This window comes from Siphateles boraxobius, unplaced genomic scaffold (assembly GCF_051911475.1).
Source record: "Siphateles boraxobius isolate OS27281-9 unplaced genomic scaffold, OSU_SipBor_1 31, whole genome shotgun sequence".
Lineage (NCBI taxonomy): Eukaryota > Metazoa > Chordata > Actinopteri > Cypriniformes > Leuciscidae > Siphateles > Siphateles boraxobius.
Window position 1 is genome coordinate 9,667,501 of NW_027508931.1, and position 15,764 is coordinate 9,683,264.

At 40.9% G+C, this 15,764-nt stretch overlaps 1 protein-coding gene across 1 annotated transcript in view; it reads left to right on the plus strand.

The window, feature by feature from the left end:
* The window catches only part of grm3 (glutamate receptor, metabotropic 3), a 76,971-nt gene that overhangs the window by 202 nt on the left and 61,005 nt on the right, over window positions 1–15,764 (plus strand). Inside the window, exons 2-3 of the mRNA XM_077193689.1 lie at window positions 6,067–6,202; window positions 6,775–6,873. The gene's annotated coding sequence lies outside the window, so the exon portion shown is untranslated. The remainder of the gene's footprint in view (window positions 1–6,066; window positions 6,203–6,774; window positions 6,874–15,764) is intronic.

Genomic DNA, 15,764 nt, shown 5'->3' on the forward strand with positions numbered 1-15,764 from the left:
ATGGGAAATAATACAAAAAATAAAAATAAATTATGTTGTAGATAAGCCAAAGTGCAGAGATGGGCTTCATAAAACATGGCTGATTTGATATCAGTTATTTATGGTCATACGGTAATGCATAAAAATATGGGCAAAACAATATTTGCACATGTTTCAAACTTGCATATGGGGTTGAAAATGTTTAAAACGACACTTTTCAACACCAGGATTGTAAGAGAAAACTTTGCATGCTCTTAAGCGCATCTCAACCATGTCTTTTAGTGATGCGTATTAGTTCACATAAATGCCATGCGTAAAAGTCTTTAACCGCTTTGCACTTCAAAGTGAATCAAAGCACACTGGGTAAAATTTGTATAGGTGTATAGCCTATCTGTTTAATATTATGCATAAAATGCCATGCCACAAATTGATCAAGAAAATACTACAGTGTTCCAAAGCATGGCAGATTGCAGGTTGAAACTGATGGGGATACTCCTGAAAAAAATTTCCAGAAGTTTTGTAGGACCTCTGGATCTTGCATTTATTTTTATAAAAATATATGTTTACATGTGGTTGTTTAAAATATCTAAAAAAAATAAATGATGGTGATAGTGTTCCCTTTTGTTCAAAGATCCCATTTAAAACCCATACATTGTAAAGGTTTTCTGAACTTATGGGGTTTGTTGCTAGCTGGTGACTGAAAGGTTGCAGGTTTGAACATGAATCATTGTGCCCTTAATCAAAACACGTAATTTGCTGGTATCATCAGGAGGACTGTCCCCATCCCTTGACCTGTAAATCACTTTGGATAATAAATATCAAAAAATAGACTCACTTCCAAATTAGTCTCTTTTTTGCATCCATGCTGTTAGCTTCAGCAGCAGTGTGGCAGCTGTGCTTTAGACTTCACCTGAATCTGTAAGATAACCAGAGAAAAGACCAGAATGATTCATAATTTATTGCGGCGGGGGTCTGCGCGGAATTTTAATATCTCTGTTGCGTTAGGTTTGGAGCAATGAATGTTATAGTGAGATGTGAGGTTGTAAAGCCTATAATGATGATCTGATATTCTGTACGCAACACAGGTGTGGCTTTAACTCGTTTGGAATGATAATTAGCACAAGTAGTTAACCTGAAGAACACTACAGAATAGAGTACACAAATGTGGAGGGACTTTCACTTCAACTCAACCACTGATAAAAGCAAACAATATCTGTGTCGCCCGGGGTTGCACTGAAGAGTGAGTCATTAAAGGTCTATAAATGATGCACCCATTTCATGCACCTATGTTTTGTAAATACATTTCTATAAGAATACTAAAAAGTATTTAAAAATGGAAAAAATAACAAATATTGCTTATATATATATATATAGTGTTTATTTATTTATTTGGTCTCTATTTTTCACCGTGACCAAGAGTTTCCACCATTGCAACACATTTTGTTACGGCTGAAAAAGATTTGAGGATGTGTGGCTTGTGCGTTAATGTGGGTGTGCTAAAGAAATCATTGTTATTGGACTGAAGGAGCTGGCCTTGAATACACCGGACCACGCTGTTGAAATGCCTGAGAGTGTATTGTGTGTAAAGATTACAATGCATATGTTCTAATGACCATGCATACTGTATATGTGCATGGAATTCACAGCATATAATAAAACTACACACGTTCATGTGCACACAATAGCGTTAGCTGATCAGCATGCATCAAAGTTGCTATTCAAAATGTCTGTCGGGATTTGCGTGATTTTATGCATGTCTGCACAAGCGTGCTTCTCTCCATCGGCATGCATGTTTGTGCATTGGGCAGTTTTGTAAACGCGTGTGCATGTGTTGGAGTTTAAATTAGTAAGATGCAGGAAGGCCTTGTATGAGACCTGACGGTGCTACATTAAATGAATATGATGCGGTAAATTGCTGTGCAGTAATAATTAGCCTTTCAATAGTGTGGTTTTTTCAGCGCATTTAAACAAGTTCTTCCACAGCCCAGTACGGGATAAGTAGACTCGCACATATGCTGGCTATCTGTCAGTTAGATGAGCTTTAAATGAGACTGAGATCTCACTCTATTACAAATGCATTCAAATTAACTTCCAGAAGATGACGTAAAGTAAACAAAATATGGATATTTTGCTTTTGGGCGATCACATTTTGCGACCACCAAAAACATTTTCGAATAACCCAAAACATGCAACAAAAAGAATTAGCCAAGTCCTAGCCAAACATGGCAGCCATGTAAACCACAGTGAACACAGCTAAAGTACTTGTGAGTTCAGTGATGCAGAAGCTGTTTATCTCCATAAGCATTAAACATCCTCAGTGCTTATATTTTTCTTCCTCCTACGCATGTGTTCTCTCTCCGCTTAGGAAGTCTACCTTTGTTAGACTGCGTTTTTCCCTGCGACGAAGCCCATGGGTGCAGAGCTCTGTTAGAAAATCTGCTTTAGTAAGAGACTCCAAGGCCCCATCAAGCTTTCAAAAGACTTGCCTTCATATTCATTAATATGGAAAGAATATGGAGCTGAAAACTAAAGATGCCATCACTGCGCTGTAATATTCATACAAACGCAGCACAGGTATATGCTGCACGGTTGCACATGCATGCATGCAAACGTACAACTCTTCCCTCTTCTCTGCATGCTAAAATATTACATTTGCTTTGAAAGACATCCTTGTGAACGAGCAAAAGAGTAGCGTTAGATCATAATGAGCAAATGCAGTGTGAGTGTGTGCCAGAGTGTGGCGCTCCAGCTGAAAGTGATTTATAAAGTATGCTAGCCTCTTCAGACTCCTTCAAAACAACAATTCTGTTGCATAAGTCGTGCATCAAATCAATAAAGAGATGTTTGAGTGTGTCTGTCTGTGTGCATGCAGAGAGAAAGTGATAGTGATATGCAGAGATTTCAGCAGTCTGGCAGTCCCGCTCGCTGCCAAGTGAATCCATTTCTGAGCAAAAAGAACAGCTTTGTATTTTTTTTTCTGCTTTGGAGGAGCAGCGTTGCTGTAGAACACTTTTACACTCTACAGAGTTCTACAATCTCACATTTACAAAGCAAACTGAGTCTGCAGAGGCTAACACATTATTATGATAAAAATATTCAAGAACTGAATGGTTTTTCCTGGTGCAGCCCAACAGTAGGTGCCAATTATGACGATTAGATTTAGGCTTAAATTCAGCCACAGATTATTTTGGTGGAAAAATATACGGGGCAATACAACAACGAAGGTAACAACCTTTCGTGTGGGAACATGTCATTCTTACGTAAAACATAAAAGATGTAATCTTGAAGAATATCCTGGCCACGTTTTTGACTATAGTGAAATAGTATAACAGAAGTATAGTAACACTTGAGTCATTACTAGTTAGTTAGCATGATCTTCACTTTAGAATACGGATCCAAATAATTAGTAATTCCCATAGAACTATGTAGTAACACTTGAGTCATTACTAGTTTGTTCCCATGATTCTTACAGTAGTTACTAATCAAAAGCCAATAAAGTGTAGAATCTTCTCACTCACAAGACACACACACACACACACATATATATATATATATATATATATATATATATATATATATATATATATATATATATATATATGCTAGGAGACATACCTAAAAACAAAACAAAAATTTTTTGTGAGGTAAGTTAAATAATAAATTCAATTGGTACTTGGATGACTGATGACTCAATATGTTCCAGTCGTCACCGTGATTCTAGTGATTCAATGCCAGTCCAAAGGAATGCCAGAAAACTGGCCACAGGACAAGTAAGGTCCCGAGTCCCGACAACTGCATTTAAAAATCCATTTCTTTAAAATTATTCAGTTGATAAATAGACAGCATAGGCCAATTATTAACAGCTTACATATTGATAATTTAAACAACCTTGTGTATTCGTTTACGGTAGGTTCAAATGTTAATGTAGTGCTAGTCATTTATCCTGCATTGGTTATTGATTAGTTTTGTATGAACTATGAAAATTTTCAGTAGTTCTCTGGGAAGCATAAAAGAATATAGTAGTTATTGAAGTACCACTTTCATCTGTGCACTATTACTTCCTAATTCGTTAATCAGAGTTTCTTTTTAGTTCATTTTAGTTACTAGATTGTTAATACACTTTTCAGTAGTTCTCTGGGAAGCATAAAAAAATAGTAGTTATTGATTAGTTAATAGTGAACTACCACTTTCATCTGTGCGCTATTACTTACTAGTTCGTTAATCAGAGTTTCTTGTTAGTTAATAATAGTTACTAGATTGTTAATATTGTGTTACTCATTGGTTTTTGTGTAGTTATTCATTAACGAAGGAACCGTATTCTAAAGTGTTACCTAAATATTTTTTATTGCAAAGTATTAAATATTAAAAAACAATAAGATTCACCCAGTATAGATTATTTGGTCACACTTTAGATTAGGATCCAATTTTCACTATTAACTAACTATTAACTCTGACTTTTGCCTTAGTAAACTTCTATTTACTGCTTATTAATAGTTAGTAAGATAGTTGTTGTTTAGGTATTGGGTAGGATTAATGGATGTAGAATATGGTCATGCAGAATAAGGCATTAAAATGTGCTTTATAAGTATTAATAAACAGCCAATATCCTAGTAATAGGCATGCTAATAAGTCACTAGTTAATGGTGAGAACTAGAACCTTAACTAATGTGTTACCGCTTATTTACTGGAAAAGCCCTAGTACATACAACTATAGTTCAGTTTTAGGGTAGCAATGAACAGGGGATTCGGAATCTGCCTTAAAATTCCCTTTCAGCGCATGTTGAGTGACTGAAGCAGACTACATCTGAAACAAGATGTTAAACATAGCGTAACACACATCTCTCCTAGACTGGAATGAAGACTTTCTAATGATAGTAATTACTGACAGCGATGGCTTGGCAGGAGAGATCACAGTTTGACTGGAAAAAGTTTGGGCATGTAGCCTGAAACGAATCTAACTACTTTTTCAGGAGTCTACTGATGATTGTTTCAGAAGATTGATCTTTTTTGTGTGTGTGTATGTGTCTAAATAAATGATGTGTTTTATCAGCTTCAGTCTATGGTTCCTGACAGCGCTTCTCTAAGTCGCCACTGCAGGGCCACTTTCCCCGCTGAGTCACAACATCCTGACATACACTTTATCTCTCTGCTCTCTCCGGCTTCTCTGAATATCTTAATCCATAGAATGCGATTAATAGCAAACTCACTCAACACCATTTTGTATCTCAGGAAATGTGGTTTGCTTTCAGATCATGCAAAAGTCTTAATAAAACACGTTGTGTAGGTCACTATGTCTTGCAGGACTCGTCCCAGTGCACGGCTCTGTGGATTTGCTGCGTTTGGAGTTTTTCCCGGCTATAGGCTACTTCAGTGTCGGGTTTATGGATCAGCTGTTACAAGAGCACTTTTAATATTTAATTGTGTCCCTCCCCTATGGCATCTAACAAAAGGATTCAGCAATATAATATAATATAATATAATATAATATAATATAATTATATTTTTAGACAATACAGATTGTTTCAATCCAGCTTTAAGGAATGCTTGCACTTTTGAGACATATCTTGATCATCACTTGATTTATATAGATTAATTTGGAAAAAGTTATTTTGGAAACATGAAGTAAAATAAAATGTGTCAATATGTATTAAGGGTAAAAAAAAATTACTATAAAGTTAGCTATAAACAGGGAACCCTTTCGTTACATTACTCTAATATTAAAGGGATAGTTCACCCAAAAATGAAAATTCTGTCAGTATTTACTCACCCTCATGTTGTTCCAACCCCCGAAAGACCTTCGTTCATCTTCGGAACACGAATTAAGATATTTTTGATGAAATCTGAGAGCTGGATCACTCCTCCATACTAGTCCATAGGCTTCTTGAGGGATTGAACTTGCCGGCCTCGAAAACCTATTAAAGACATCGTTAAAATAGTCCAAGTGACTACACTAATTTACCTGAATAGAGGCCCAAAGAGAAGGAAATGTATGTAGAACAAAAAGTATTCTTGTTGCTTGATAAACTTAAGATTGAGCCACTGTAGTTACTTGGACTATTTTAACAATGTCTTTAATAACTTTTCAAGGCCGGCAAGTTTCAATCCCTCAAGAAGCCTATGGACTAGTATGGAGGAGTGATCCAGCTCTCAGATTTCTTCAAAAATATCTTAATTCGTGTTCCGAAGATGAACGAAGGTCTTACGGGGTTGGAACAACATGAGGGTGAGAAAATACTGACAGAATTTTCATTTTTGGGTGAACTATCCCTTTAAAGGTTAAAATTAAAAGAACCCAAACTAAATACAATTGATATGTATTAAAATGTTTTAGTACTGTATAAATATAATATATATTTGATGTACCATTCAGCACTCAAAGTTGTAGCCTATACAAATTTTCACATAAGGTAGTTTCTATATCAATCTTCCATGTGTTTTTTGTTTTTTCCAATTCGTTGAAATATAAACATTTAAGTAGTGGCAGTCAATTTGTTTTAATGACAGATAGATTTTCCTTAACAGGTAAATAATGAATCTATAGTAAATATAGTGAACAACTGAACATATACATGAATTTATAGTACACAAATTCTCCTCACTAGAGTTTAGCTAACTAACTAACTGACACGGAATGGCTTCCTTGAGGTAAATGTAGCAGCATGACTAAAGTTGCTTTATTGTCTTTCCGCAGTTGAAAAATGAATACATGAGAGATGATACATTTCAGTAAGTTGTACTTTATCTTTCAACATACCTTCTGTTCTGATGTTCATTCATGTGTATTTTGTGCTACAGGCTAGAAGTAAAGTGGAAGTGGCCATGTGTGCACGTGCGCCCTGTGTTGTCGCTTGAACTGATTCGATCCATCACGACACATCAAGAAGCGCCAAAACGGTATTTATTCTTTACATTTCTTGATAAAAATGACAAGATTTGAAAGCTGAAACAGTTTCATATTTTTTAAAAGTAACAAAGCACAAAGGTTGATGTGATTGTTGAACAGGAGGCAAGCTAATGTTTAGTTAAATTTCATTCACTCATTAAACGGTTATTTCACCCAAAAATGTAATTTCTGTCATTACTCACCCTCATATCGTGAGAAGCACACTTGTGCTTAACAAGCTGCACAATTTGAGGTATCATTCATGTCTGCTGTATGAACAAAGCAGGACTATTTACACTCCAAACTGTAATATCCTAAAGCAAGCATCGCTATTGGTCATACTGGTTAAGGATTTGAACAAACCCTTTACCTTTAGGTTGCCTTAACACTAGCTTTTGGCATTTAGCACTATACAAAACTCAAACAATTTACAATACATTTCAAAGACCTTTTCGCATAACAATTTATGCAGCATCTTCAAGTGATTTGAGATTGAACCTACAGTCTTTTAATAAGCATGACCAGAACCATTAAGCTACAAACATCCTAAACACAACAGATTGTATTAAAGCATGGGAAACAAATGTAGAGCTCTCTGGCTCTGAATAGCTACTTCCTTTAGCGGGGGTTGATGGTCATGGACCATCGGGCATGTGAGTGTGTTGTGGTGCCAGGTTTCAAGCTTAGTACCACCCCCCTCTATGAAGAACTCAAGTGGATCTTTTAGTCCTTCTTAACGATTCGCTTCAATAGTGGGAATGCATTCCTACAGAAACGCAACCCTAACCCTATTCCTAACCCATGTGTGGAGAGACATAAAACACAAACAAATACTTTGAACCTAACCTTAATTATTAAACCTCTGTGTGTAACTCATCCTACAAGGTTTACCGCTCAGACTTTTGCTTAGAGAATGATACAACAGGTGAAAACAACAGGCCTACTAATGGCCTATAGCAATTATCATATAAAACCATAGCAACTACATAGCAAAATTCTAAAATGACTCTTTTATTGTGGATAATATAATGTAATATTTGGATAATATTTGTATTTTTTATTTATTTTTTTATATATATATATATTTTTTAAAACTAGACAAACATTTCAATAAATACATTTGGCAAAAATAAATCTCACATTAGCAACTGCATTGCCGCACCCTAGCAACCACCTACTACTAATATATCAACCACATAGCAATGCGCTAAAAATGACACAGAACACCTTAGTAACTGCATAGCAACACCCTAGCAATAGTCAACAGTCTCTATGACATTCTGGTGTCTACATATGATTGGTAGTGCATTAGCTGGTGGTTGCTATGTAACATAGCAGCTACCAACTAAAGTGCTAGCAATCATGTAATCAGAAAATATTTGCAACTGCATACCAACATCCTAGCAACAACCTATAACACCCTAGTTACCACCAACTATGTTGTAGCAATAACAGACAACACCATAGCAACAAGCTAAACATGATTTAGAATACGTTAGCAACTGCATAGCAACAACCTAACAACCACTTAACACCTGAAGTGGTTTCAATTGTTCTGAAAAATAACTTCGCAGAGATCTTTGATGCCAGAAATAATTAGACTTTATTTTCGAACGCCGTTCCGTTCCATAAAACGATGCTCCAACGCTCTGGCCCTCTGGCCCACTGGTCCTCCGGCCTTCTAGCGAACTCCCGAGTATTTTTGGGTTCAGAGTTATATACATACATCTTCTTCCAAACAAGGTAACACAATCTATAGATAGTTTTGGGTAAATATCTCATACCATGTGACTTCTCAGAATAGAATTGACATTCAGGGTATTTTTACAGAAGGTCTTGCAGCTTACAGAGTCACCTAGACAGAGTCCTATTAGAGGAAATGACCCATACAAGAAATAATTGTGTATTCTTATATAGCTAAATTACTTAGTTTCTAAATAATAAAATCTTCAACACACCATAGCAACCATTTAGTATTCACAATCATGCAATGTCGCTTTGAGAAGGGTGACACGGTGGCTCAGTGGGTTGCACTGTCGCCTGTGCAAAATCCAATGTGTGTGTGCGGATAATTGAGTGGCACTAACGCTAGGAAAATATAATAATGTCGCTTTGAGAAAAAAATGTCTGCCAAATTCACTGATTCTGAACACCTCAACAATTGCATAGCAATGCCTTGGCAACCACCCAGAAAACCCTAACACTGTGGCAGCAAGATTTTGCACGAACAAGCACCACTCACCCCATTACAGGTCAAAGGTGAGCCTGAAGTCAAGTGTCTGCCATAAAGGCTCAGGTTACCTTCAATTTCTGCGTTCCACTCTATCTAGCGTTCATTTCTGTTATACTCAGGGGTTAAAAGTGGGCCGGAGCGGCCTTCAATGAAACAAAGAAAATACCATTTCCTCTACACAGTTGTGTTTGTAAAAAACACTCTAAACTGCTGTCTAATCCCAACAGAATCGACACCAAGAAATGTAATAAAAAATCTGACTATAACATACATTTACTTCTGCCTACTTTCTTAGTAGATTTGATTTATACCAAAACTGCAACTTCAGCTGCTCGCCGACTATGGCAACACCAGAACCATTTTCCTCAAGGCCCTGGAGTGAACTGGTATCATAAGTGCACGGTAATCAATAAAAACGATGGCGATACCAACTCTGATACGAAAAAGTTTGAGGCACTGAATGAAATTAATTAAAATGCACTGATTGATAATTCAGCTACAAAACCTGTTTAACTGAATACTTCATTGAAGGCCTCATTGAAATATATTTATTTATATATAATCTAAATAAATAGATTAATTAATCTCAACGAATCCCGACTGGCCGACCAACCTCCCTTCCTCCTCGCTGAACGCGAGTGATTATAAATGCGTGAAATGCACTCACGGTGGTTGAGCGCGGTAAAGTTAGTTTAATGTTTGATATTTCGTCGGACATTGTTTTCCCTTGCCACTGTTCTATAGGGTCGGCATTCTTACAAAGATATCAATAGCAGGATTAGTTTTAACATTATGTAACCATTATCGACATTAAATATTAGTTCAAAATCACTGTGCATTAATGCTTCATATTTATACCTGAGAATGCTTTGACGCGTTTCCACAAAGCATGCCTAAGGGTCTACCAATTCCACAAACTGTCTTAAATGTAGCCTATAATTTGTATTATTTAAAATTACTTTTCAAATTCCAAAGCTTGTAGAAGGTTCCTATTGGCAATCTTGATTTGGAAGCCTTGAGTAAATTAACTTATCTAAGAAAATGATTCATAAAACTCAGTTGAGCCTATGTTTACTTTCTTCACTGACACAGACGAAAATGAAAAGACTATCAGTCAAAGTTCAGCTTTAGGGGAAGAAATACAGCAGGATAAGGAGACTGAGAGAAAAAGAAAGATTAAGATGAGAGAGCAGGTATTGACAAATAATCTAATGCACACTGACATGGTTTTAAAGATATTTATTATCCATTTTTTTGGCCTTCAAAAGTCTTTAATTGCATATATGTAGGTCAGAGAAATCAAAATTTTCTCGGGGGAGCATGCCCCCCAACCTCCCTAACTACCTCACATTTAAATGCACATGGCAGTGGGGGGTGGAGGGTAATGTGGGCTGATGTGGCTACAATGCCAGGGCTCAATTTTTGGCCCAGTGTTCAGCAATTTTAACATAGTATCGTCATCATATCAGTGTCGATGGGCGAAAATAAAACGATTAAAATATCAAGTGAATAAGTATTGTGATATGTGGTGCCACAGTGACACTCTTGTCCCAAAAAGTATTGCTATACCACGATACTCAATATGTTGTCCCACAGTGAGTCATTTTTCCCTGTTGCACCAACACAAAATTTGAGGGTTCCCCCACCTACCAAAGCCCACTTTAACCACTGGTTATACTCCTTTGGCCATGAGCATGGAAAGACGTGTTTGGTGCGTGTGCACTATCTAGTGGATTTTGTTTTCTTGCTCAAGTCACTCACACATGCACTATTGTGTGCGCACCGTCCACACGGATAAAAAATTTGGGCTGCACTCGGACGGGGTGTGCAGATGTCCGCAGACCCTCCGATGACTAAATGACCTCACACGGACAGTAGACGGCCAAAGTATATTTTGGGCTTAACAGTGACAATTCATTATTAACCCAGATCTTTTCTAAAAACAACAGACCTAACAGATGAATTGTACATATCCTCAACTAGATCAACACACGGTGACTTTAAAAAGATTTAGATGACAACAAAGGTTCTTAATGAGCTGTATCTGGTATCAGACACATCAGTGAGTGATACGTCCTCCATGCGTAATTTGTCTTCCTCTTCATTTCTAAAACCATGCGCTGGCCTAATGTAGTGTGCAGATGTAATGTCCTCCCTTGATCTGCTTTGCTGATTGGCAGATGAATCGATCGGCATGCTGGTTAAGACTCTCCGGTGCCTCTTTTGGTGCGTTTCATCATCAGAGGAGTTACTCAAAGAAAGGACGAGTCATCAAAGCCTCTGGTGCACATTACAACATTGCACATGCGAGTTCTGACAGATGGTTGGAAGATGTCAAATGTTTCGGCCAATCATGAGCTCTCACTTTGCTGCAGTAAAATGGTATTTGCTTGCACTACATGCTTAACTGAATGAGTAAAATATTTTATTCTAAAAATGGGAAAGTTGTCTTGTTGATTCAGCTTTAAATTCTTGACATTCTAGGTATCAAAATAAGTTATACATACGTCGATGTGTTTTGGACATTTTTTTTCTTTATAACAGCGAAAAAGAACTTAAAATACTTTGTCATTATTGGTCATGCACATAAGAGTAATGCATAATTTGTAAAGGGTCTATTTTATTTGTATACATTTATAATAACAACAAAACCTTGTGCTTTTGTAAAATAAAGAAAACAAACAGGGTGTGCTTTCTGTCATCTCAGTCTCCGTGAAATTCTTTTTGAAACACGTCACGAAAAAGAACCGAAAGTCAGCGAATATCTGCCACACATACAGGGGAAACGTGTCCATAGAAAGCTAGACATGTCTACTTTTAAATGAAAGAACAAAATAGAACGTCCTGGTTGCGTATGCAACCCACCGTTCCCTGAAGGAGGGAACGGAGGACGTAGTCGACGCCGACTTAAATGGGATCTCGCTAGAGAGCCTGTCTTCTTCGAGTACTATTGAACGAGCCAATGTAATTGGCGTGCGTGATTCGCATCACACACTCCGCCCCCGCGGCGCGGGTATAAATACGGAAGTGGATGCACGCACTAGTTGCTTTTCGCTGAGGAGCCGAGAGTAACCCGGGGTCAGCGGTGGTCCAGCGGTAGTGGCAAGGGGACTACGTCCTCCGTTCCCTCCTTCAGGGAACGGTGGATTGCATACGCAACCAGGACGTTCCCTTTCAGTCGATAACGTCGGACGTAGTCGACGTCGACTGAAATGGGATCAACCATTGAACACGCCACTAACGCTGCCACCTTCCAGTGCCTAAACCAAAGCCTCCTGATGCCCCCGCAAACTTAAGGCGGGGAAGGACAGGGCTTAGGCCAGGGAAGTCACTGCTGTTCCTACAGGACCACTAGGAAAGCGTTCCCCGTACGTTGGAAGGAAGGGACGCTGCGGAAGCCACATCCAACCCGAGGGAGGTAATGTGGAGAATACACATATGAACTGGGCGGAAACCGGGCAGTCTAACATATGGAATGTCACTGGGGTGGCTCCAGCCTAAGACGGGGGGAGACACACCGGACAGTGACGGCAGAGAGACTCTGCCGAGGGAAGACACGGGCTCACCGCAGGGAGCCGTATCGTGGAAGAATACACATATGGGGTCACCGAAGGGACCGCAACATATGGACCCAGCCTAACACAGGTTCCACACTGCTTACGAGTGGTAGGCCTAACACCAGACGTTCCGCACGTCCGACGTCGGAGGGGTGTGGAGGAACTCAACAGGGTTCAATTTTAAGGGAACTCAACTGGAGTAGAAAGGCGCACGTATCCAGTCCATAGGAGGGGAATGGCGCAGCAAGCCGACACTTGAACCGGGCTCACGGTGAAACTGGCTTCATGAGAAGGGAGCCCACGGGAAGCAGCGGTTCAACTAGGTGTCGTCCAGCCCCCAACTCTAGAATCTGTTTAGCAAAGTATATCGTCAACGCCCAGGCGGAGCACTTTACACTCATCATAGAGGAGCTCAACACCTAAGTGGACATGTTGCATCTCGGATCTTTGTCGAAATGAAGGCAAGCACTAAGTGCAACTTTGCATGGAAACAGCCTTCCCTCTCTGCTGAATTCCAACAGATATTTGAAGAGCTGGTCTGAGGTCTATGACTTGCATTCTGTACACGTCCAAGCGAACGGACAGAGAAGCCAGGGCTGGATCTGCCTCCTCCAGGGCAGCGCTTGCAGGCTCACCACCTGCTCCTATTACGGGAGAGGTAGGAACCTTGGGCACAATCCGAGCCGGGGTCTCAGCTTGTGAGAGTTAGCCGGCCCAGACTCCAGGCACAATACGTTGACCGAAAGTGAGCAAGTCCCTACCCTCTAGTAGAGACCACGCGAGCAGGAGAACTGATATAACAGAATTTTTAACTCACTACCTGCAGTGGCTCAGGGGCGGTCTCTGCAGTGCAGTCGCACCAGGGACAAGGCCCAAGAGGATAAAGAGGGACACAAGGGTTTACAAGACCTTGCTCCTCAGGAACCTGACGATCAGAACGTGCTTCTGCATACTTCTGCAACACGATGAGCGTCGTTTAAACACCGAGGCAACATCATTTTGCGGGTGAAGGAAAACAGCCTACTGCAACCCATTTTGCAGGAAAGAGAGCACTGAAGTGATCGAAAGCTTTCAGGATCTCCTCTGGAGAGAAGACGCACTCAACGACTAGGTTCCACTTCTAAAGGCGTAAGCACGCTACCCCATTCTAGGGGGTGCTCGCAGAAGTGATGGTAACTATCACACATTCTTGTGATAGCCACCTGAACCTCCGCATTCAGATGTAAGACCGCCCGGAGTCCCCGGGGGAAGAACGCGTGTGCCATCGTGCCCCGCCCCCGAAGAGTTTTCCGGGGAAGTCAGGAAGGCTGTTGATGGGAGCCAGGTCTAGTTGGGCCAATAAGGGGCAACTATGAAGACCTGTTCCTCTCCTGACTTGGCACGTAGGTGCAAGTGACGGGCGCAAAAGACAGGAGCATTGCTCAACACAACATGTGAAGATCACTGGGCTTCAGGAGCATTTTCTGCTCAGCACTTGGGTGTGACAAGTTCACTGAGCTTCAGGAGCATTCCTGCTCAACACCTGAGTGTGATAAACTCACCGAGCTTCAGGAGCATTTCTGCTCAACACTTGAGTACGAAGAACCTCACTGAGCGACAGGAGCATTTCTGCTCAGCACTTGAGTGTGACAAGTTCACTGAACTTCAGGAGCATTCCTGCTCAACACCTGAGTGTGATAAACTCACTGAGTTTCAGGAGCATTTCTGCTCAACACTTGAGTGCGAAGAATTTCACTGAACGACAGGAGCATTTCTGCTCAGCACTTGAGTGTGACAAGTTCACTGAGCTTCAGGAGCATTACTGCTCAACACCTGAGTGTGATAAACTCACTGAGCTTCAGGAGCATTTCTGCTCAACACTTGAGTGCGAGGAACTTCACTGAGCACCAGGAGCATTTCTGCTCAGCACTGCGTGTGATGAATTCACTGAGCTACCTGTGATGGACTCACTGAGCTACAGGAGCATTGCTGCTCAACACCTGAGTGCGATGAACTTCACTGAGTTTCAGGAGCAACTCTGCTCAACATGAAGTGTGATGATCTCACTGACTTGAGCAGGCGCAAGGCGACCCTGAGTCGCAGTCACTTCTTAGAAGGCTCACTGGGGTTAAACGTATTCTGCGGGCCCCCGGGGCAGCTGAGACCCAGTGTTTGTCCAAGGGTAGTCCGCTCGGTTTACCCAAACACTGGCGGAAAAATAAAACCGGGGGGGCAATTGAGCGGCCCCGGAATGGTCAAGACCCAGCGGACCCAGGGGATGGAGTCTCCACTTGCCCTGGCTATAACTGTCGTGAGGCTCGATGGCGGTACGATTGAGTAAGCGGGAGGAGTGGAACAAGGCGCCCTCAGAAGCGTCTGACTCCAAGGAGGAGGTGACGGGAGAGTTTGTGACACCCGCAATGTCTAACAACTCGAGGCACGAATGCCCGTGTAGTCGGGGGTCGCCCAGGCCCCCGTTAAAACACGCCCTTTGTACATGGCCCCTCTGCTGAGGAGGGTTTGGCAGCAGACCGGGATGAACTATAGTCACACAGGGTGAGCTGCTCTGCCACGGTCACCTCGGGACTCGATCGTAAAGCTAGCGCTGAAGCGGTCACATACGGAGGAAGCCAAAGGCTGCGGCTATCGTATACCCCAGGAGCCTCTGAATCTTTTCAGTGGGACCCTTTCTCACTTCAACACCAGCTGGACACATTCTCACTGGAGAGACGCGTTGGACCGAGTACCTCTCCAAAACTGAAAAAGAGATACTCAGCCCGTGAGCGAGATTACTCTCTTCCAGTTGACCTGAAGACCCAACGGGCTCTGGAGCACTCGAGGGGAAGGACACTACGTGTCTTTCAGGTCAAAGCTGCAGACCAATCTTGGGCCAAGATGGTCACGACCCACCACCTAGTAGCACGAAGAACGAGTTTACAACTGGCCTTCGTACCGGCTGGAGGAGCGGCTATATCAAATCCTTCGCCAGCAGGATAAGATAAGCACGCACAAGTCAGGAGTACTGCTCAACACTCGGTGTGATGAATATCACTGAATTTTCAGGAGCACGTCTGCTCAACACCTAATGTGATGACTATCACTGACTTGAGCGGGGTAGCCGAGCCTGAGGTGG